The following is a 23,637-nucleotide window of genomic DNA, read 5'->3' on the forward strand; positions in this document are numbered from 1 at the left end:
ACTTAATTATCCCATCTTGGGCCAGTGGGAGTCTCTTCAAGTTACCTCTTGAATCCTTTGGACATGACCTCAGCAGTCCTGGATTGCATCACTGCTACCTGGTATGGCAAGATGTTCCAGGCTAGTCTTTTACATTTCTTGCCCCAGACTTGTAATCAGCTTAATCTCTAAGGAGTCCTGATTCCTTTTATTGGTAGTCCAGGTAGACTACCATGCCACCTAACTGCTTTCTCCGATTCCATTCAACTTGCTTTTATTTCATTCTACGCATAAAAGCAAGGATGATTTTAAAATCACACCCGGAATTGTGACTTCCAAATACTGCTCCCCAATAAAAAGCTCCTTGGAGAAAAGAAAGAATCAAGGACAACTTCTAAGTTTTGAGTGAAGACTGATGGGGAATATCAATATCAGGATGATGAATATTTTGGGAAAGATTTGAAGTGGTCTAAATGAATCTACTTCAAATGAGTCTATTTCAAAATGCCAGTGGTCTAAATTTTATTTTAAAGATATTATACAAATAATGTTTCCAAAAATCCCATACACTTAGTAACTGTTTACATTACTTTGTATACTCTTCCAGTCCTTGTTAACTAAATCTACAATTCTTCTTTTTCTTTTCTTCTTTTCTTTTTTTTGGTGAGGAAGATTCGCCCTGAGCTAACATCTGTTGCCAATAATTCTCTTTTTTTGCTTGAGGAAGATTAGCCCTGAGCTAACATCTGTGCCAGTCTTCCTCTACTTTGTATGCAGGATGCCTCCACAATGTGGCTGATGAGTAGAGTAGGTCTGCACCCAGGATCTGAACCCACAAACCCAGGCAGCCAAAGTAGCACTAGGAACTTTGACCACTCAGCCACGGGGCCTGCCTCCTAAATCTACAATTTAAAAGTTGCAAGCAATATGTTCATTCTGCCTTATGGCTTGCATTTTTCCATGCAGACAATTTGAAACTTCATCACTTTAAAACATATTTAATCATGCTAACATACAATAATTTATTTAATCATTTTCTTTCTTTGGGTTGAGTTGCGTCTGATTTTTTATTATTGCATCTCAGTTAAGACTCTGGTTATAAGCAACCAAAAGTGACTCAAGTTACTTTAAGTTGAAATGTAATGTATTATAAAGATAGAGGTGTGTGTCATGGAGTCAAAGGGTAGAAATGCAATTGGGCATCTGGAAGGAGCCAGAAGGTTGTCAGTCCATTCTTTGTTTATCTCTGTTTCTCTTGGTGAATCTATTTCATTCTTCTTTCTCTTACCCTGATTGTCTCCCCTTGTAGGGGAATAGAGTTACCCTCAAGTCGAGTTTATTTTACTACCCTGACCACGTGCAGAGATAAACCTGTAATTCTCTGTTGCAGTTCCACATCCTAGCTTGCAATAGGCCTGTCTCCAGTGGAGTTGTACATCAGAAGATGGGATTCTCCAATACAAATATGGCTGCCAGGGCCCCATCCCTGTGGATGGTGCGTAGGAGAAGTTCCTAGAGAAGAGGGGATGGCTCACGGGCTGGGCTGACCCCTAAAAGATGTCACCACAATTTGAACAATGCTGCTATAAACAGATTTGTGGATGTTATTTTTTTGCTTTGTCCTTGGAGTATGTTCTTCAAAGTGGAATTACTGGGTCTCAGGGTGGGAACAGTTCATGACTTATCCTTAGACAATGTGGGTTAGGCCCTGCTGACACAGGAGAGGAAATAAGGGTGTTGGGAAATACTGGTCTGGCAACTCTCAAGAAACTCTTCCTTATCTCCATGGTATGCCTTTTAAGTCATTGCCTGATCCACCCTCAGTAAGCACTAGAATGAATATATTCTTTTCTATTCTTTTTTTTTTTTTTTTGGTCCCTTCAGTAGTATTTATTGAACAGAGGAAATGAGAGGACAATACAATCCAATGCCCATGTAGTAACATCACATTCTCAAGGGAGTTGTGAAGTTGCAAATTAATTTCTTCTCACAGATAAATATCCCACATCCTCTCATCTTTCGTATTGGTCCCATTTTCCAGCCCTTTTTGCATTTTTCTGGTCTTTGCCACCCTCTCTCTACTTTCCCCCCTCAGACAGATGATCTGAACACTTTCCCTACAGAATACAATATTAAGAAATACTCATCGGCTTTAACTATTAATTCCTCTGAGTAAATGATAGCTTTCAAGGATATTGATTATCTAAATACTTTACATTTTTCACATTTTAAACAAAATTACATGGTTCTTTTTTAATTGGGGCTAGAATTTTAACCTACATTTGGATTCCTTAATTCATGAATTGGGGAATTGGACAGGAGTCAGCATAAGATGGCAGGAAGTGGGCAGAAGGGTAGGCTAGAGAGAACCAGGACCAAGGATGTCCCTAGTTGACACCATCCTGGCTGACTCGGCTTAGCTGACTGTGAAGGAGGCCACAGGCAGGAGGAGGGAGAGCGAGGAACCAGCCGATATAAGATGGGAGGCATCTGACCGACCTAGAGGAAATGACAAATTGTGACCTCTGAGCAGGCAAGCTAGCTACTGACAGACACTAAGGGTTCTGTGTGGGCAAGAAGGCAAAGGTAGGCTTAGAGTCCAAGTGTCCAGATGAGGGTCCAAGGAGTGGATGAAAAACATGTCCAGTTCAAAGGACCAGAAGGCTAACCAGAGAGGTTTAATTCCATACATCAGCATTGAGGGAAGTATTTGTCATGTGTTTTCAATACATTATAATTCCCCCAAATTGCATTTTTTCTTCACTTTATTTTAATGTCCCCATATTGCTTATTTAAAATTACACAATTCACAAAGATGCTGTCAGAGCACAACTCTTGGTTCTAAGTCAGAGGTCTCATCCTCTCTCTTGTTTTTAAATGCAAGTGATGAGAGCTGGCATAGCCTGGCAGGAGTGTTCTTATCCACAGCAAGAAAGGACTGTGCAGGTGCCATTGGCTGGGGCTGCAGCCCAGGCAGGGGGCTGTGTCCCCTGGAGGGTCCCTCAGTTCTTGAATGAGTTCTTCCACAGGTGCAATGGGAAGGAAAGGGGCCCTTTCCTTATATCATGCATTGTTTTACACACTCCTGCCTCATTACAAGGGTATAAAGGGAATGGCAGCTGGTTTCTGCGTTTGCACAGAAAAGTACTCAATGTAAATAAGTAGTTGGGAAATTGTCTTGAAGCTCATGGAATGATTGAGGCATTAATGTGTAATAGAGGGGCTTATAACTGTCTGGGAAGGCTCTACTAGTGTGTTAGAGAGATGGTTGGCCATTTGTTTTAAAGAATTCAAAGAATAGCAAAAGCCACTCTGGCCGTTTAGGGAAATGCTGTGGCAAAAATCACAGGAGGGGGAGGGGGAGCGCATGAGGGCCATTAAGCAGCTGTCTGTTAGAGAACATTTAATTTAAAATAAGATAAACATCCAGTGTAGTGTAAAACAAATATTTTTGCAGTGTTTTCATCCCAGCTTCCTTACGTTGCTGTTTTCAGACTTTGCTAGGATGTAGGATGGAAAACCAACGGGAAGCTCAGATAGTGTGGGACTCCAACCCATTCATCAGTATTGAGGGGAGAATTTGGCATGTGTTTTCAATACATTATAATTCCCCCAAATTGCCTCTTTTCTTCACTCTATTATAATTTCCCCCATGCCGCTTTATTTAAAATTGTACAATTGATGAAAGATTAAGGCTTGCTCCAATGAATATGCTCAAATTTCTCATTTGACATAGAATTGCATGTGCTCCTGTCTTTGTTAGTGACTAACCCCCTCTGGGTACATAATTCTTAGTAAATATTAAGTGATGTATTTGCTTTTATGTTGTTGGCTAGAAATTACATGACCAGGCCTACCCTCAAATTTTGCATCTTTTTGGATTATGTCCTTTTTGTAACAATGAATCAAAATAGATTTATATTCAAATGCTTCCTTGAATTCAAAATAGAGAGAAAGGGATTCTAGGATTTTCAAAACACTAGGGAAATGTGACTCTGCAATGGAATTGTGTCAAATGAAACCTCCAGGAAAAACTGAGAAATTGTTCTTTTTACCAGGAACGAGAATTTTCTAAAAAGAGGAATCTCTCAAATGAGATATTGTTAACAATTATAACAATTATTTCCATTATTTTACGTTACACATGATAACCTGAATATATCAAAGTGAATGTAATGGACACTGATTTAACTAGATGGGACTGCAATTTTCCAAAACTTGTACCTAGTAGGATTTTTTTACTATGCTGCTGACCTAGTTTTAGACATGGACTCACGAATCCCAGGCCCCTAGGAGAGTAGGAAGAAAACTTACTTGCTTATAGTCTGCAATTTATTACCCTAATTTATGGTCCTTCAAGTCTGGGCAGGGGATGGGCTGTTCTTGTTTTATAGAAGAACCTTTTTGTCCTTTGTTGGGGACGTTTCCAGCAATTTAACAATTGACTCTAATAGAATCTTATGAATAAAACTAATGAAAACATGAAGAAATGAACTCTAGAGACCAAACATACAGTAGCTTATTGTTCACTCTCTGGAGAATAGAAATACCTTCTCTAACAAGGTACAATGGTGCAAACAGGAACTAACACTCGGGTTTCAATGAACAAGGATTCAGGGTCAGGAGAAGGCCAGTGTTGCCGACCTTAATCTGGTCAGTCAGAATAAACCCCATAAACAGGTATAAGCAAAAACGTAAACACACTTCAGCTTTTGGATCTGTTTAGACGATTATTAAAATTGTTTTAAGAGAGCAACAATTACGAAATCTAGTTCTTTGTCCCTGGACCCATCTCGATATTTTATTGAAGGGGCTATATATAATAAATAAGTAGTGCTTTCTCTTTCGCTAAGGCCAGTCCTTGTTTTGCCCATTCTCTTGGATCTTGGGGACCATACGGGAAGTGTGGAAAGAGAGAGTTGGAACATCTGAAACACTGAATGGTTTTTAATGACCAAATTCTTCAACATATCAAAACTTTTATTGGAATGCAATCACAAGGGACTCAGGAGAGGGCAACTCACTCCCGTTCCTTGGATCTCGGGGTCCTCATCTATCAAACGAGAGGTGTATGTGGTCAGCGTTTACCCAAGTGTGGTACCCATACCACTGGTAGCACCTGAGATGATTTCAGGTGGCACATGGACCACTGCTTTAAGTTATGTATTTATTTTACTAGCCTATCAAACCTGTGATGTTTATGATATTCCTGCTTAGAAATAAAGTGGGTGTTACGTTTTTTAAAAGCCAGTCAACATAAAAACAAATATTAAGTAAATGATATGAGGATATGACAAAATGTTGACATGTTATTTTTGAATGAGTAACAGCTGGAAAATACTAGACTAGATAATCCCTAAGGTATGGGTTAGCGCTAAGTCTAAAATGTCTATAATTTTTAAGCCTTTCTTCCAAAGCTTGCTCACATGAACCATAAAAGAGAAGCCAAAATGAAATAAAACAGAGAAAGTTAAACAGCAGAAGTGGAAAGGAAGAAAAGCAAAGCACTTGGGTAATTCATAGACTTGATTAATCACTCAAGAATTAAAACTGGATCCGTTTCCCTTGATTTTGACATAGAATTTTCACATAACTGTCTAAGCAACTTCATGCAACACTTTCATAAAAGCCTTTAAAAAATCCCATCTTAAATTATAAACTCTGTAAATGTGCCCTAAATGTTTATGTTGTGATCAACACTAGCTTCTAAAAGAATTGCAAATTCTGCTGTGGTTGTCCTTTAACTGCCTGTTGGAATGGAAAGATGATACCATACATACTAAATTCATTTATTAAGTGTCCTGCAATGGCCTTGCACTTTATAAACCTTATCTTATGTAATCCTTACAACAACCCTACAAAAGAGGTATTATTTCCCCTATGTTCAGGTTAAGAAACTGCAGCTTTTTGAGTTTCCTAACTTGTTAACTATCTTACTCAAGGGCTCACAGTCTGTGGTGAGCATTTAAGAAAATGCTACCCAGGTCTGTCTCATTTCTAAGCATGTGCTTTTTCTACAACATAAAAATTTTATGTAAGTGTTTTAAAGAAATATCTCTCTCTCCACACGTGAAATAAAGAGGCCTTTGGACTTGACCATGAAAAACTTTTGGAAGAACTCAAGTTCTTGAAGAGTAGGACAGAGACTCAAGTGGTTATCCTCGAGATCAGCCATCTGTGTCTTGACAGTTTAGGCCACATTCTGGGGTCCCTGGGTTAGACTCTTCCTCCACCTCCTCAGATAACCACCCTGCTCCTCACCACTCACGCCCAGGTTAAAAGCTGGCAGCATTCATGACTAGTAGTTTTTCTTCCCTCACAGCTTCTCTGTGCATATCCCCAGCTAAGAGCCTATTCTCTCACTGCCCTCTCCACCAACCGTTAAACTTTCAGCAAAAAGTGACCACAGTTTTGCCAAACTTGTACAAAGTCGCCCCTTGACTTTTCCTCCTCTTTCAACATTAACAAGTCCTCTTTGGGGTCTGGCCCAGTCGTGTAGTGGTTGAGTTTGCGCACTCCGCTTTGGTGGCCCGGGGTTCATGGGTTCCGATCCCAGGTGCAGACCTACACACAGCTCATCAAGCCGTGCTGTAGCAGGGTTGCCACATATAAAATAGAGGAAGATTGGCACAGATGTTTGCTCAGGGCCAATCTTCCTCACCAAAAAAAAAAAAGAAGAAGAAGAAGATATCCTCTTTGGAATGCTCTAAGAACTCTAAGGAAGGGGCTGGCCCCATGGCCGAGTGGTTAAGTTCGTGCACTCCACTGCAGGCAGCCCAGTGTTTCGTTGGTTCGAATCCTGGGCACGGACATGGCACTGCTCATCAAACCACGCTGAGGCAGTGTCCCACATGCCACAACTAGAAGGACCCACAACGAAGAATATACAACTATGTACCACAGGGCTTTGGGGAGAAAAAGGAAAAAATAAAATCTTTAAAAAAAAAAAAAGAACTCTAAGGAAGACCAACTATCCATTCCTTTACCTGGAGAATCCACTCTGTCGTCCAAAAACAATGTGGGGCGATCTGAAGTTAGAAATTGTGTGTGCAAATAAAATTATCAAGCCCTTGATCCTTCCGAAAATGTCCTCATATAAATTAATTTTTTTCTTCTGCTTCTTCTGCCCAGTGCCCTCCAGTACATAGTTGTATATTCTACTTTCAGGTCCTAGTTGTGCTAACTTAATTTTTTTTAACTCAGTAAAAGAAGTATCTTATCAAGTGGGGAAATAAAATTGAAAACATTTACAGTATTTGGAAAACAGTCTTAGTCATAAAGGTGCTAAGGAGAGAAGGAAACTACCTCTAAGCACACCTTGTTTAAGAGACAATGGCTTCAGTTACAGACAGCTGACAGGTGCGGAGAGCAGTTGCTCAAGGGCAAAGAGCCCAGCAAGGAAAATAGGGATGTAAGCCCTTGGTTTAATCCCACTCCCAATTGTCTCCGTTATCAGCGGCTTTCCCACTCACAGGTGAAGTCCTAAAGGAGACCACCTCTCCAAGGCCACCCACCTACTAGTTCAATATAATCGACTGACATTTTTGCAGGTCAAAAACGGCCAAATACCAGCAATTCCAACCTACACATTTCCTTCCCATCACAGTAGGTGGGTGCCTTGATTCGGTCTCCACCTCATTCACTTTCAACGGACATCTCTTCTGGATTATTCCTTTGCAGCACTAGCCCCCACGTTCAGACGCCATCTTTAGCTCAAACTGATCCTTGAGCTTCAGCCTGCATAGGAGCTCTGCTCTGTGGCCCCATCCCTGCCCAACTTGCTTGGTAGAGGGTTTTAACTTTAGAAGGTCCACATTCTGAGAAAACTAGCGGGCAGCATGTTTCTCAGGGAATTTCCACCTCTGAACAGGCTCTGGGCCCCAGAGAATCACTCAGTACACATATACACCCCCAAACATATCTGATGTCACCCCTACTACAGACAACGGACACTGACATTTTCTATTTTAAGTTTTTCTATTTCATTACAAAAATGCTGGTGGGTACTCACTACATTTATTTTGTGACTCACGAATGGGTCATGATCTACTCTTTGAAAAGTACTTCTCGGAGAAGGTGTTCTGGATAAATTCTTCGAATACAAATGAAAACACCAAAATGGGCACCATTTTATGAGGACTTGCTTTCCAGGGTGCCATGACCTAATCTTTGTGGTCCTGCCTCTCTCCTTTTGTCACTCTGATTCAGGGTGTCATGATCCAGGGGGCTTGATAGCTGCTTTGGGAACCTTGTCCTGCCTTCTTTAGGCCTTCACTCTTCCAGCTCCACCCCAGGCTTCCTGTCCGGACTTTCCTGCCCCTCGAAAATGTGTGCATGGCCATGACATGAAATTATAGCTTCAGAGATTCATCAGTTTGCCATTTAATGAGTCCATGTTTTAATCCAACTTTGAAAATTCGAGATGTATTTGGTACAGCTTATTTTAACAAACACCACCACATGCAAACAAGTGAGCCCAAGTACCAACATCAAACTATCAATTACGAAAGAGATTGAGATTGAGAAATGGCAATTAGACTGCCCAAGTATATTTGTCAATGCCTGCTCTAGTCTCCAAGATTAAATACAGTCAAAATTTTCTTCATACCTTTTTTATTGATTGTATTAATTATTTGTGGTTATTTGATTAATCACAGTCTCCTCCATTAGACCAAGTTCAATGAGATCAGAAACAATTTAGCTCACTCCCCAGCACCTAGCGCAATGCTTGATATACACTAGTAGGTTTCAATAAGTATTTGCTGAATAAATAAATGAATTAAGAAGACTTCAGTAAGATTTCTTTTTCCACAAATGCTTTGCACTGTCTCTCACGTCTTACAAACTAGAATACTGAATGTGAATTGGTCACTGGATCAAAAAATACACGTACAGCCCTACAGGTTTGAGCTATCTTTAGCATTCCAATTGGGGTATCATCCCTCCAAAACACATCAGCATCCAACCCCAAATGTAGCTTTCTATTAATGCTAGCTGCTATCTATTCCACACCTCACAATAACTCTAGGAGGTAGGTACCTTTATTATCCCCCATTATACAGAAGAGGAAATTGAGGCTCGGGCAGGCTTAATCTAAGTGTCTAGATTCTAAGCCATTTTGCCTTTATACTAAACTTCTATAAAACATCTTGTTATCATTTTAAAAAAGATTTTTTTTCCCTCCATCCTTTTGAGAATCTTTTGTGCAAAGGGAGCAATAAGAAATGGCATAGAAGAGAAATGAGCTTTAAAATCAGGTTATTCCAAAAGAGAATATGTAACGTCATAATGGACGGCCTTCTTTAAGATGTTTACACACATTTTGAACATGCCATTTAAAAATTTGTCTTTTCTCAATGCAAGTGAATGACCAACCTTTCAACAGCATCATTACTGTCGATCTTGGATGATATTCTTTCAAATATAAATGGATGTCACAGTAACTAAGAGGAGAAGTAACTGTTTCTAAAATATATTTAAAAATGAGGAATAAGAAATAATTACTATACTAAAAAACAAAAGATATTCTAAACAGTTTTTTAAAGTTAAAAGAGGGAGATTTTGTTTTTCTATAATCCTTTGAATAACTTCTACCTCAGATCATGCAAAGGGTTCTGGAAACATACTTGAATCTGAAAGCTCTGTGCCTCTCATCTTGTCAATTTCCTCTATTTGAGTGGGTAGAGAGTGCAAAAGGGGTTAGACCGGGCTCCAAGGAGCATAGTGGGAGTTTTCTGAATTTTACAAAAGCAGTGGCAATTTTTATTACTTTTCTTAGAGTTATTTCAAAAGGACACATATCCTGACATTATTTCATTTCTCATAATTTATAGTCATAGTGAGCCCCTTTAAGAATCTGGCCAGCAACAAACACAGTGATCCCCACCCCAAAGCACTCAATAAATGCTTACTAAGTAAAAACTGATGTTAAGATTGACCTAAGCAAGCAATGGGCTAAGAGGTCGGTGAAGATGCATGCGCGTTCCTCTCCCTCCCTCTTTTCCTTTGTCCAATTTCAATTTTGACCTCAGGAACTTAACTGAGATTCTTTCTGCTGGCTCATGGTGGGCAGGTGCCAAGAATTAAGTAACAAAGTATTAGCTGATAACAGTAAGGCAACTGCCTCCCTTGATTTCCATCCTCAGCCAGTACAGCTGGGGCTTGGACAGAGGCCAGGGAAGCCATGATGGTTCAGTCACCAGGAGAAACAAACCCAGGGAAACACGTTTAGGTGTAAAAGTCAAAGTGGGAAATTATGCAGATAAATAGTGCTGCTTTGACAGCCAACTCTGATCTTGTCACAAAGAAGTTAGGGACTAAGATGAGAAATAGATTGTAGAGTAATGGGGGTTGGTTACTTTGTAATTCTAAAGAAACAGTGGCAAAAGAATTATACACACTAATGGGAAAGACCGGTTACTGGTCCTCCCACACCGTCTCACTCAGTGACCTAGGGTCGCTCCATACCTATCTGGTCTGGGGAGTTCTCATCTGTCAAAAAATGTACAGAAACTACAGAAACCTGAGTTACTTTCTTTCCATGTCACGTGGAATAAATTTTTTTTCATTCTTTTAGAAAAAGATAATATAGTAGCAATATAAAAATACTTTTTTAAAAAATGTAAATATCATAACTAATGAAACTTCATTTTTTCATGTTACCTCCCACATGCATGGTTCAAATATAGTTGCACTCATTTTATGCAGAAATATTTAGCAGTAAATAAATCCACCCACTTTAACAAAAACTTGTTCTTTGATCTGTTTACTGAAATTTACTATATACATTGCCAAATCTTTCATGTTATAAGTTCTGCTTAAGTTCTTTTATTCCTCTTTCCTTCCAGGAATGAAGGATCCTGCAGGACATTAGATATTTTGCTTGACTTTTGGATTCGTGCCTGTCAGTGGGATCTTAGTTTGTAAACTAAACTTCATACACAGTTGGACTAAACAGAGCATTTAAAACCACCGTGAACTTTGGGTTCTCCCAAGATCCCATATGGCTTCCGCTTCTACCACGCAATTAAAATTTCTCCTCTTGAAATGAAAGACCATCTCTGCCTTCTTAAAACCCTCTCCTGTCTGCTTTCCTGACTCCACATTCTCCTGGTGCCCCTCCGACTTCTCCAGCCTCTCCTCAGGCTTCTTTGTTGATTTCTTCTCCTCAACAGTCTTTAAACGTTGGAGTTTTCCAGGGTTCAAACTGGAGCCCTCATTTCTTCTCTCACAACATGCTCTCCCTAGTTCATCTAGTCCCATGATTTTAAATACTTCCCCGAACTTCTCCTTTAGGCTCATCTACCCCCTATATTCACCCTGCTTAAACTGCCTCCTCACCTTTTCCCTGTTTAACTGAAGATTGAAGATGCTGGTGGAAAGCAGGACCATCCTTAAGAAATCAGAACTTTCCACATAGGCACCTCAAACTCAGTATCTCCACAATAAAACTCTTGATCCAACCCAGTCCCCACCCCAGAACATTCCCTCTCCTAGTTTCCCTCCATCTCAGTGAGTGGTACCATCTTCCATCCCATGGCTAAGTTTAAAAAGCCCTGTCATTCTTAATTCCTCCCTTCCTCTTTTCTCTCGAGTTCAGTGAATACAGCCATTTCAGGTTCCCTGAATACTTCTCATCTTCGGTAGTTTTTCCCCAGCTGTAAGCCATTCTCCACCCTGTCCTGGATCACTGCAGTCGTGGCCCGACTGACTTCCCTGTTCACACTCTTGCTTCCTGCCGAAAGACAGCCAGAGCAATTTTTTTAAGACACGAATAGAATCATGACACACCACTGTTTGACAGCCTTAAATGAATTATTCTTTCAATACAATCTAAACTTCTTTCATGGCCCACTTGATCTGCCCTCGTCCCCTTTTCCTATCTTGTCCCACTTGTTTCCTTGCTCTGTACCTCTCAGCCACACTGAACTCCTCTCTCTGACTGAGTACACCAACGCCTTTTGTGCCTCAAAGCCTTGTACTTACTGCTCCTTCTGTTCGGGACCCTCCTCCCCTACTCCTTGCTTGCCAACATTCTGTTCATTCTTCAGACCTCAGCTTCAGTGCGACCTCCTCCAAAAGGCGTCCCTCTACCTAACTACTCACATGCACGCACCATTAATATCCCACTGCATCTTTTCATTTATAGCATTTATCACATACTTAATTACGTATTTTTCTTTATCTGTTTATTGACCATCAACTGCTTCTGCCACTTATCCTTTCACTAGTTAATAATACATTAATATTTGTTGAATGAATAATTTACAAACTCTGAACACAAGATAATTGGCTTTAAAAGAGGGGGGGAACTATTTAAACTTTCAAGATTTAAAAGGTATTTCCAGGGTGTGGAAGTCTTTAGGTTTATAACCATTTGAGAATACAGGCCACTAAGAGGATTTTAAGCAAGAGTGCTCTCCACTAACTGGCCTACAAGGAAAGAGAGGCGTTAATTTGTACATTTGTTGGAAATGTTTAACTGAAGATGCTGACAGTAATAATCAAAGAAGAGTCATAGAGCGTGACCATTCTTAAGAATTCAAAAATTTCCTCTCCTGGTGTTTGTGGGAAGGATAATGTCAATAACGGTGTTAGCCAAAGCCACTCTTGTTCAATTATCAGTCACAGTATAGAAGTCATTTGATCTGACAAAATGAGTGACAAGAGGGTCTTTATCATCGCGGAACTGGTTCAGATAAAACCTTCAAACATCTGGGATTCTCTCACAGTTGGGATCCTTTCCTGGTTTATGAAGAAAGCATTTTTGAAAAACATCTGGTTCAAATTCCTTCCCCTTCGTTAATCTGGTAAGCAGTCTAAAATTTGCATAGTGTGAATTAGCCAGTCTATTCAAATATTTTGAAGGAAAGGTGTCTTCAGTGAGTGACATTAGGGGACTAGAAAGCAAGTTAATTTATACTATTCTTTTATTATTTTTACCTATAAAGATGTGTGTGAATTTTTTATTATCCACCATGACAGTAGAGAAGGACAGGAATATTTATTGTTTGAATTAATTATGTATCTTTGGTTATAGCATTATATTAGCATATGTCAATTTATCAAGGAAGGAAATAACTCAGATACAAAATCAGGGCCGACTGCTGGGCTGAGAGGCCAAGCGGGCCTTCCAGCTTTTCATTTAAAAGGAATAATCCCCACAGCAGAAGTGGCACGTGTGCCTGCATGTGTATGCAGGGTTACCGCCCCAGGAAGCAAAGATGTCCGCACGAGGAACAGAAGCTGAGCAGAACCTACACAGAGAAGGTTCAACAGCAAAACCAGGGTGTTTATATCAGCTGATAACTTCTGGGAAGGATAGGCAATTTTTTTTTTAGGTAGTACTAAAACTAGAAGTTATAAACATCCTCTCTACTTCTCCAAGAGCTTACAGGGACAGCTCAACACAGAGCAAAGAATCTATTGAGAGAGAGGGGGCGGAGGGAGAATTTCCCGGATAACAGGTGGCTGCTGGAGGCCCTCGCAGCGTGTGTATTGACGGAGGAAACACTTGCCTTCTGCTCTACATACGTACATATCTGGCCCCCAACAGAAACACAGTTGATGAAGATTCCCTTCTTAAAGGCAGCACCTTGGGCAACTGCAGATGGAGAAAGAAAATTAATGAAAAGACTTCATGCAAGGAAATAACCATTTTGACGACTACAATCGTGGATGAGGAACAGCATGCCGCCTAGGAGGGGATTACTTGCAAACATTCAGGGAAAGAAAAGATCCTGACAGGCCAACACGGCCACAGCAACCTCACTGAAATCTGGTTAAGAATCCGATTAAATGCTCAGTGCGGAGGGATTAAAAGTTAGCGCCAGAACTGTTCTCTATATTTTCGTATATTTAGTACACATACTTTTGATTGCATAAACTATTTGGTTAACCCTATGTTGTTGGTTGCCAGAGTATGGATTCAATAAATCTCAACTTATTCTGAGGGTCTTTATAAAGACCTGAAATTTTAAACAAATCTAGAGGTTTTGTTAAAGAAAGGAAGCTGTCCTCCATGGATCCAACTGTTAATTGCAGTCAAGGTTCCGGAGCGGACAGACCAGGTGAGCAGCATCCCTCGGAGAACAGGGGCGTGGAGGTTTGCTCCTGCCAAAGTGGGTTTTACTCTACACTCACAGGAATGGATGTTAATGTAATATGAGTGCTTCTGATCCTAAGGGAAGAGGTTGAAGCAAGAAACAAAAGGACCAATGGAAGCTTCTAACTTTGCCATCTCCGTGTCTTTTGTCTTTCAGCCTTCCAAAGGCTGCATTTGTCCACTGGGGTGCAATCTCCCAAGACCACCGGTGGCCATTGCTGGGGATGGCCTGGAACGTACTATGACATTCATCCTGGAGGAGTGGTGTTTGAGCTGAGAGTTAGGAAGCTGGATTTGAGTTCACGATCTGCACCAGCAACTGGCTGAGTGACCCGGCTCAAGTCCCCCAGTCCTTTCACATCGTTTCCTGGTCCATCCTGCTGACAACATTCTCCCCCTCAGCCGCGGAACCTCCTCTGTCTTGACTCCACCCGCCCTCACTCTCCCTGGCTCATGGATTCCTCAACTCTGCCTGGAGAAGCTCTCGGCGGTTTGGACCCATGAACTCACCTGGACTGGGGCCTCTTTCCAAGAAAGCCTCTCTCAGCTTGCAAAGGATCTGAGACATTTCTTTGTTTCACATTTGTACCCTGTCCTATCCCCTGACTCCTACCTATCAAAGTCCAACGCCTTCAAGGCCAAGTCAAATCCTGAGTTCAAGAAACATTGTCAAAGCCTCTCAGAATATTTCCAACGTCCTCCGGAGCTGTTTATGTCTATGTCTCTCTCTCCTGCTGCTCCTTGATTGTGGGTTCCTCCAAGCAGAGCTCAACTCTTCTTTGTCACATCCCCTAGCATTTCGCTTTATTGAGTCTGTGGAATTGCTTTGAACAAAATAATTCTAAGTTTTTATTAAATAAATATTACTGAGATAAGCGTAAAAAGAACGTCTGTTTAGGTTATTTAAAACACACACGACTCATTCTAAGTGTTTTTTAAAAACTCCTTTGTTGAGACGTAATTCGCATACTACAGAGTTCACCCATTTAAAGTACACAGGTCAATGTTTTTAGTATATTCACAGGGTTGTGCAACCATCACCACAATCTAATTTTAGAACAATTTGTCTCTCCAAAAAGAAACCCTGTACCCATTAACAGTCACTCCCATTTCCCCCTCACCCTGGCCCCTGGCAACTATTACTCTATTTTCTGTCTCTATAGGTTTGCCTATTCTGGACATTTTATGTAAATGGAATCATACAATATGTGTTCTTTTGTGATCTAAGCTTTACGCTGTTGAAACATTCAGAGATTTTTTTTATTTTTAAAAGGTTGGCTCCTTTAAATAAATCTGTGGTAAAATCCACTCTGGAAGGGAGAAATCATTAATCAGGCGGAGGAACACTGAGTGACCTTTTTAAGGGTATTTATATTTTAACAGCGAATAACAATGCCATCACACAAATAAATGACTCTTATTTAAGAGGAGGATGCTTTGGGTGAATGTAAAACACATCACAGGAGCAATTGTCCTCTCCCAAGGCTGGCTCTCACCTCTAGAATCTTCTGATCCTCCAGCATCCCTCAATTGGAGGAATTGTCAAGTCCTTAGAAAAGGGCAAAAATTCACTCTGCACCTTCTCACTGATAGGACGAGGTGCAGTTTTTCAACAATCCTTGAAATGTTTCCTAAGAATTAAACCCATCCTCTTAAAGAAACAAGTTTAAATCTCTATTACCAATTTGTGGATCCTAAGATGCACATTTTTTCACATTTCAATGTTCCTTCAATCGGGATGCCTCTTACAGTCACTGCTGGCCCGGTGGCCGTCATGAAGGAGATGTCATCGCTGGCACAAGCACAGACCTGTCACAGCTGTTCATAGGACATTTCAGCTGAGAGGCGTGCATGGTTGCCTCCACCTGTGCTGAGCCCCCAGGCCCCTGACAACGTCTTCAGCAAGTGTACACTATGATTTGACGTTGACATCCTACATACCCATTGCTCCTGACGGCACAGAGGATGACATTACGTGAAGAAACACAGAGATATTGTTGACCGAGGGTTAAAAGTGATTCAGAAGACTCAGACTCTGCATGCAAAGAAGTTCTAGAAATACCCTAACTTGATATTTTCCTTTTTACATACGCACAAAAGTGATATGTGATTTTTTAAAAATCTGTGTCTAAGTCAGCCTGAAGGAGCATTTTCAAATGGATTTTTTTTAAAAGCTTGTGGTTAGAGTTTAATTAGCAGGCATTCGTTTCTTTCTTAGTGACACATAAAATAATGATACATTTTATAATCTTAAATTCTGCATCTTAAACTCGGTATATCCCTGGTGTGTTATCTCATTCCATGCTCTTTGTGAATTAGAGAAGAGGCTGAGGAGTGGAACTGAATTCTCAGAGACTCAAACCAGCAGGGCCAGAAAAATGAGTCTCAAGTAAGGAATTTTTTTGGTTACTTCGCATGCTCCAGAGGTTGCACAGAGAACGACAACAACAAAAACCATGAGAGAGAGGAGCAAGTTGGGATACACAAGATTCAAGTGGGATTCAGTTTTCAGAGTGCTGGCCAGCAGCCTGGAGACGCTCTATAAGTCCCTGGAACCCTCCAGAGGATTGCAGAACTCCGTAAACTATAGGCTGACTTCATCCCTGTCTAGGCAAAGACGGGACCAGCAGCCACCCAAGAATGGCCTCTCAGAATCCCTAATGAATTAATCACCATAAACCAGAGCAGGAGGGGAGAACGTGCTCGTGCCCTGAGTCTGCCTTTGCCCAGGAGTCCCACCTCCCATCCACCAATTAACTTTACAGTCGCATCTGCCTTTCTGCCAAGCTCTCTCATAAAGGAATTTATCACCTTCTGTTCTGCTTTCTTCCCAAATGTGAATCAGAAACCAACAGTACCGTTTAAAAAGGCACTTTCAGCAAATCCAATTATGCTCCCAAACACCTTTACACAGAATGAGTGCACTCTTCTGCATTTCCTTTTGTGGCTTTATTAATGATGCTGGCCCAGAAGCTCGCTGTTAGCTGGGGCCAATAACAATAAGAAATGCTTGTTTATGTGCCAGGCACTGTTCCGAGGGCTTCACATATATTACCTCATCAAATCCTCAGGAGAATACTATAAGGCAAGCATTGTTACTACATTCATGTTACAGATGAGGAAACTGAGGCACAGAGAAGTTAAGAAACTTGAGCAAGGTCACACAGCTCTAGACAAAAAAAAAAAAGAGATGAGAGTTGAACCCAAGCAAGCTGGCTCCAGAGCCCATGCTTCTAACCACCATTACAATCACAAAAGAAGATGCTGAGACTCCTCAATTTGCCTTTTTCTAAGTAAAGAATATGAAAGTTAGCTAGTCCTGTGGTTTTCACACCTTTAAAATCAGTTTGACTTAGAATTCAGTATATAGAGAGGATCCAATCAGAGATGCCCTATTTGAATGGGGGAAGGGCCTGTAGGCATTGCCCCTGTCTGGCCTTCCTCTGGATCCCTGAGGTGGCCTTAGGCATTTCCTGGGACCCCAGGGGCTTCTCAAAAACCTCTACCTAAACGCCTTTTTTAATTGACAAGTTACCAGTGGTCTCAGAGAGGCAGGCAGCTGATCTCCCCAGGCTGCAGAGCTCCTCTTGGGCGGCTGCGGGCAGAGCTCAGCTCTCCTGCCCTGTTCCTGGCTCCCTGGCCCTGCCCCAGCCCGCTGCCTGTGCACGTCGGTTAGCGCCCGCTACGCTGCACTTAATGAGGACAAACAGATGTGCTCATCGCGTTGAGTTCAAGTGTGAATGATGTGATCATTCTGCTCTTGCTTAGCAAGCCTTTCTCTGGAAAGATCTAGGGCAGACGCTGCAGAACTTTAAACATAAACTCCCAGAGAACAGAGGCACGCTTACAGGGAAGCCCTCAGAATGGGAGCTGCAGCGCAGGTCTGGTCATGAATTCATCTCAATTAGTCTCATCTTTAAGGACATTTCTTGTCCAGCTATTACTATTATTTCATCCCTGATATTGTTAGGAAGGCTGTCCTTCTGACTTACCCCTAATAAGACAGGGGATAAAAATCCTACACCACCTGAGAAATTTTGAAGGATTCCTTCAAGCTGTTAGTCTCTCTTTTTCTGAGAGTACAAATCCCTGACTTCCTCTGTATGGATTACTTTGTATTTGCGGAGAGCCCACAAAGCGTCATTGTTTTGGAAAACATCGCCGCTTGAAAACGAATCTATGTCCTCTCCTTCACAGCAGGCGTTAGCAAGACCTTTTCCGAGGTCTCCAACCAGACAGATGGAATAATTGGCCATGAAGTAATAGTAACATACAATTACCGCTCTGTGTTTTTAAGTTAATAAAGAAATGATTCTTTGATTGCAACACTTTCCTTTGTGTTAAGTGAACTTTTGCTACCTGACATGGTAGTTTAACAACTATTTCAGAATTCTGGTCACGTGCATAAAAAACCTAGGCACACTTGCCTCCCTTTCTGGCTTTGTCTGATAGTGTCTTGATAACTTCAAGAGTGTGAGACATTTATGTAAGATAGAAGAAAAAATAAAGAATTAAGGTTTTGCCCAATTAAGATAAAAAACAATTCTATCTTCCTCTTTGCGAATAGATGCCATTATATTTAGAGTCAAATGCAGCCACAACATTATGTTCTGCATCTCTGGGCATCTTCAGATATGTCTGCTTTCATCCTTTATACACTTGGCAAAGTTATTTATGCTCACACTTAATTTTTCTCTAGAAATAATGCCATCCTAGTCATTAAGAAATATGAATTCCCTCTTGCTCTGGCTTGAGATCAGGGAGCTCTTAGCCATAACTTAGAAAACTGTGGGGAAAGTGAGCTGCTCAGTTATGAGAGACATTATTACTACAGGAAGACAATCCTTCTGCTTTGTATTAAGGTGGCTATTTTCTTGGATCCCACTCAAATCTTAAGTGAGTAATCTGGGCAACAATAAGCAGTGGGTAACCATCTTCTTTCTGGATGCGACCAAGTGTAAAAGCAAAAGATATATAGCAGCCGTCAGAAGATATTCTACTAACCAATAAATGCTGTTAGAATTGCCTCATTTCTTTTAGTAATTTTTCTAATGCAATCGCTCTTAAGTGCAGCATCTTCAGTATATAGACGTACAGTCTCCACCCGAGAGCTACCAGGTCAAAATCTTTGGGGATGTGACCCAATGTGTTAAGAAGGCTCCACAAGTTTTTTGCGGTGCCTCCCCTAATTGGCTAAGAATGACTTTTCTCAATGGCTCCTTTTTGTATTCTGATTTTTTCTAAAATTTAAAGATTTTTAAATATTCTAATTCTTATTCTAAAATTTAAAGCACTTTTATAACTTTTTGTAATGTCTTGTTGATTTTACTGATGACAAAATGAATTTCCCTGGTTAAAATATCACAACTTTCAGAGATGCTTTGAAGGGTAAAGTCGACAGCAAATGACACTTGGGGGAAGGGAGATGGGGTGGGAAGCTTAGGGAGTTCACCAACTTTCAGTTTGAAGGAAACAGTCTGCATGTGGGTTAAAATTCCCACCATCTGCTGACTCTATGCAATGACTTGGTGTCAAGCCAGCAGCAGACAGGTGTCTCTGTGCCACCAAATACCGGTGTGGCCATTGTCACTAATCTGAAGTCTTAGGCATAGATTCCCAGCACTGAGCAGACCTAGCAGGGCCTCTGATCTGTGTAGGTGTCCCCTTTCCTGGGGAGGACCCCTGATACCTTGGGGAGAACTGGGCTGAACATCCAGGGAGCAGGACTCCCAAAGGTGTCATTTCGGAGCAGCACTCAATTCCTTCCGGACGCACACGTTCCTGCACACCCCTGGCATTGCTGATGAACAGGTTGCTTCTTCAGAGCGTGAGTGGCACAAGGGTGAGAAGGGGTTAAACCAGGCATAAAAGGCAGGCTAGACTGTACCAAGTTTAGACTAATATATTGTGTTTTCATACGTCTATAAAGTCATTTTACACAAAGAGTATTTTCTCATGGTTAAAACGGCACCCCTTCAAAATGGCAAAACATGAAATAAGAAGGGATCATAACAGGTTAAATCTGCTCTGAGCAATGGTTTTCTATGTGCAGATGCCTGTCGTGAGGAGCTTGTAAAGTCAGCCACTGTGACCGTCCATGCATAGGCTCTGCTGATTTTACAAATACATAGTAATGCAGCCGCCTCTCCAAGGGCAGGCTCCAGCCTGACGTTTGCACAGCCAGCAGAAATCATTTCTTGCAGGAGATAGAATTTCATCATTTAGCAATATTCCATCAAAGGAAGCTGCACCCTCAGCCACACGCGCTGTCTGTTTCGAGGGAGGTGGCTGCCCTTCCCCTGCCTGCTTCTCTTCAAATTAATAGGCAGCCAGCATCTAATCAATGCCTTTTATACAGGCTGGCAGAGAAGATTCTGTAGGTCTCTGTATTGGAAGTATTTATCATATGAGGCAGACACAAGGTTTTGAAAAATAATGTGTTGTTTTTTCCTGATTATCAAAGTAAACTGTGTTCAAGACAGAAATGTGGAAAAATAAGAAAGCTTCAAAAAAAATCATTCTTAATTCAATCATTCACAGATAATCTAACGTTTTTGTGTACTTTTCGGCCTCTTACACGTTGGGCATTACACCATGTATTCAGCGCGTAATTCTCACTTAACATTATACTGTGCACATCGGACTGGAGTTGCTTCTTCTTTGTGATTATAAATGATGTTTCAGAGAATCTCCTTGTATATAATTTTTAGTCTACATTTCTGATTGTATCCTTAAGATAGAAGGTTCCTAGAAGTGGGATTTCCAGATTCAAAGCCGTAAATGAACATCATGGCATTTAAACAAGGATTTTCTGGGTTAATTGGAAAACACACCACTGTGTTTACTGGTTGTGTACGGCTGTTTCCGGGTAAAGAAAAAACACCTGCCGTCAGCTTTTCTCATTCCAGCACTCTTTTGATGTTGTTGTGGTAGTAGGTTTGATGCTTCCCCTAGAGAACAGATGACTGAATGACGGGACCCATGCTGTCCAGCTTCCTTTGTCCCTTCAGATCTGCTTCTCTTCACCCTGTTTTGCGCTCTCAATGATTAATCTTCACGAACTACGCCATTGGGTTCCCTCGCTCTGTGGATTTCAGCTTGGTTCAACCAATGAGAGATTCTGGCCAAGGACTGGAGGGTAGAAACACAAAGAAGTCAGGGCTTTATGCCCCAGAAGCTCCCTGAAGAATGCTGTGGGTTGGCTGCATCCTGTTCTTTTTTCCCCCCTTATCTGCATTTTTTAAATTGTGGTAAAATATACCTAACATAAAATTTACCATTTTAGCCATTTTTAGGTATACAATTCAGTGGTGTTGTGTACATTTGCAGTGGTGTGCAGCCGTCACTACTAAGCCTTTGCAAGAACTTTTTCAGCGTTTCAAATTCCGCACCCATTAAACAATAACTTTTGATTATCCCCTCCCCTTGACACCAGGTAACCTCTATTCTGCTTTCTGTATTGATAAACTTGCCTATTCTAGGCACGTCTTATAAGGACAATCATATAATATTTGTCCTTTTGTGTCTGGCTTATTTTACTTAGCAAAATGCTTTCATGGTTCATCCACATTGTAGCACGTATCAGAATTTCATTCCTTTTTAAGGCTGAATAATATTCCGTTGTATGTACATGCCACGTTTTGTTTATCCGTTCATCTGTTGACGGACGTTTGGGGTGTTTCCACCTTTTGGCTGTTGTGAACAAAGCTGCTATGAACATTGGTGTACAGTGGTCGTGTCCTTTTTCAAGGCCATAAATTCTGTCAAGTGGCTCTTTCCATTGGCTCTCCTCTGTTTGTTCCAGTAACCATGCCCTTCCTTGGCCCTTTGGGCTTAGGGAGTTAGTGGATCCCTCCTGCTGCTAATCTTTCAGTACTGGGTTTCCCTACACCCTAACCATGTCTTTGTAATTCTTCTTGATTAATCTTTCTTCAAATGACCCAGCTTGAGTGTGCCATCTATTCCCTGCCAGGATTTTGACTTTCACTGAACCTTTGTTATAAACTGTCTCCACATTAGGCCTCAAACAGCTGAATACCTCTCTGGGCACCTGGGCATGTGTCCATGCATGCCCCCAGTAGACACTGACAAGCATCTGGAAATGTAAAATAATGCAGACACCCAGGCTCCATTCCACTTCAATTGATTCAAAATATCTAGTGAGGACCCAGAAACTCTTCATTTTAAAGACGCTCCCCAGTGATTCTAATGCAGTCGGTACAAGGTCTAACCCGAACGCCCGGCACTGGGATTCTCGTTTGCGGCTCTGAACCAAGATGTAGCTCTAGGTCTGCTTTAGGAATTTAGGCCAACGTTTGGGAACTAAAATAGCCGAAGTATATTGAAATGAAGGTATTTGAAAGTTAATCACATTTCATTCACATCCAATTCTAAATTAACTTTGTCTCACAATGGGTTGCCTTCCAAACGATCAAGCTTTCAGGAAGGAAGAACAGAAAATGATTTTCGTACCCAGAAATTGGCTTCTAAGCTGCCAACGTCTTGTCCATTTTTCGCCAGGCACTGTCTCATCGCACACTAATCTTTTTATGTTCGATTCCGTAGCAGTAATAACAGGCTAAGACAGGGAGGCTACCAGCATGTCCCTTCATATTCCTAAAAGTAGCTTAACTAACAATACTTCTCGTAATACATTTCCTGAAGTATACAAATACAGCTGTCCTTAAGTGTAACATTAAAAGCCACCTGGACAGGCTATGATTGCCTTACCGGTCCCTCCCGGCAACCCACGGCTGCAAATTTAAGTGGTACTCACAGATAAGCGGGGAGCTGAAAGGCAAGATAAGAAAACAGGCTTTATCTGCCCCAATATTTTGCCAAAGGCAATTATGAATTCAGAGTATTAAATGAGTTACTATAACATTCTTTGCTTGTTACCTCATTTTTATTCTCAATCCTGTGAGGTGGCAGTTTTCAGGCAAATCATTTAACTTCCCTGATCTTCAATTTCTTCACCTGCGAAAAAGAAAGAGAGAGAAAAGATTTTGCTGTACTGAAAAGCACCTACATCTCATCGGATTAAAAATTCTTTGGTCCCCGAGTTCTGTGTTACAAATGAGGAGATGTGCTGCAGAGGCGTTTCAATGACAGCTCTAAATTCAAACCTCTGTGTGGCAGCGGGATTAAGCTTCAGAAGCAGGCCTCCTGGTTCTCAGTTTAGGAGATAGGCCACGAGGAAGCCAGGCAGGAGATTAAGAGGAATTGAATTAGCAACAAAACAAAACAAAAACAGAAAGAGAGAGAAAGCAAACAAGAACGGATGCTGTAAATACTAGACTTTCGCCACTGATGAGACTGAGCCGGAGTGTGGCCTCCATGGTTAGTGCAACCCGTCAGCCCTGAGGTTTCAAAATGTGAAATAGCTCCAATCTTAAGTGAGCTGGACAGGAGCTAAGCGCAAGGGAGGTGTTAAAAACGACGACGAGGCCGTTGTCTGGTTCATGGTGGCATTCAGTTCGGGTTGGCCGCTAAAAATAAGGCCCTGCAGGCAGCACAGGCACCCCAGACGTGATGGCTGCACAGGGCTAACAAGT

General features: G+C 41.3%; 1 long non-coding RNA gene across 1 annotated transcript in view; it reads right to left on the reverse strand.

Moving 5' to 3' along the window:
* LOC123284507 (uncharacterized) overlaps positions 1-19,202 on the reverse strand; it is a 28,257-nt gene extending 9,055 nt beyond the window's left edge. The window contains exon 1 of the long non-coding RNA XR_006525551.2: positions 17,619-19,202. This is a non-coding gene — a long non-coding RNA (uncharacterized lncRNA). The remainder of the gene's footprint in view (positions 1-17,618) is intronic.
* Between the last annotated feature and the right edge of the window lie 4,435 nt (positions 19,203-23,637).

The sequence above is a fragment of the Equus asinus genome, chromosome 3 (assembly GCF_041296235.1).
Source record: "Equus asinus isolate D_3611 breed Donkey chromosome 3, EquAss-T2T_v2, whole genome shotgun sequence".
NCBI lineage: Eukaryota > Metazoa > Chordata > Mammalia > Perissodactyla > Equidae > Equus > Equus asinus.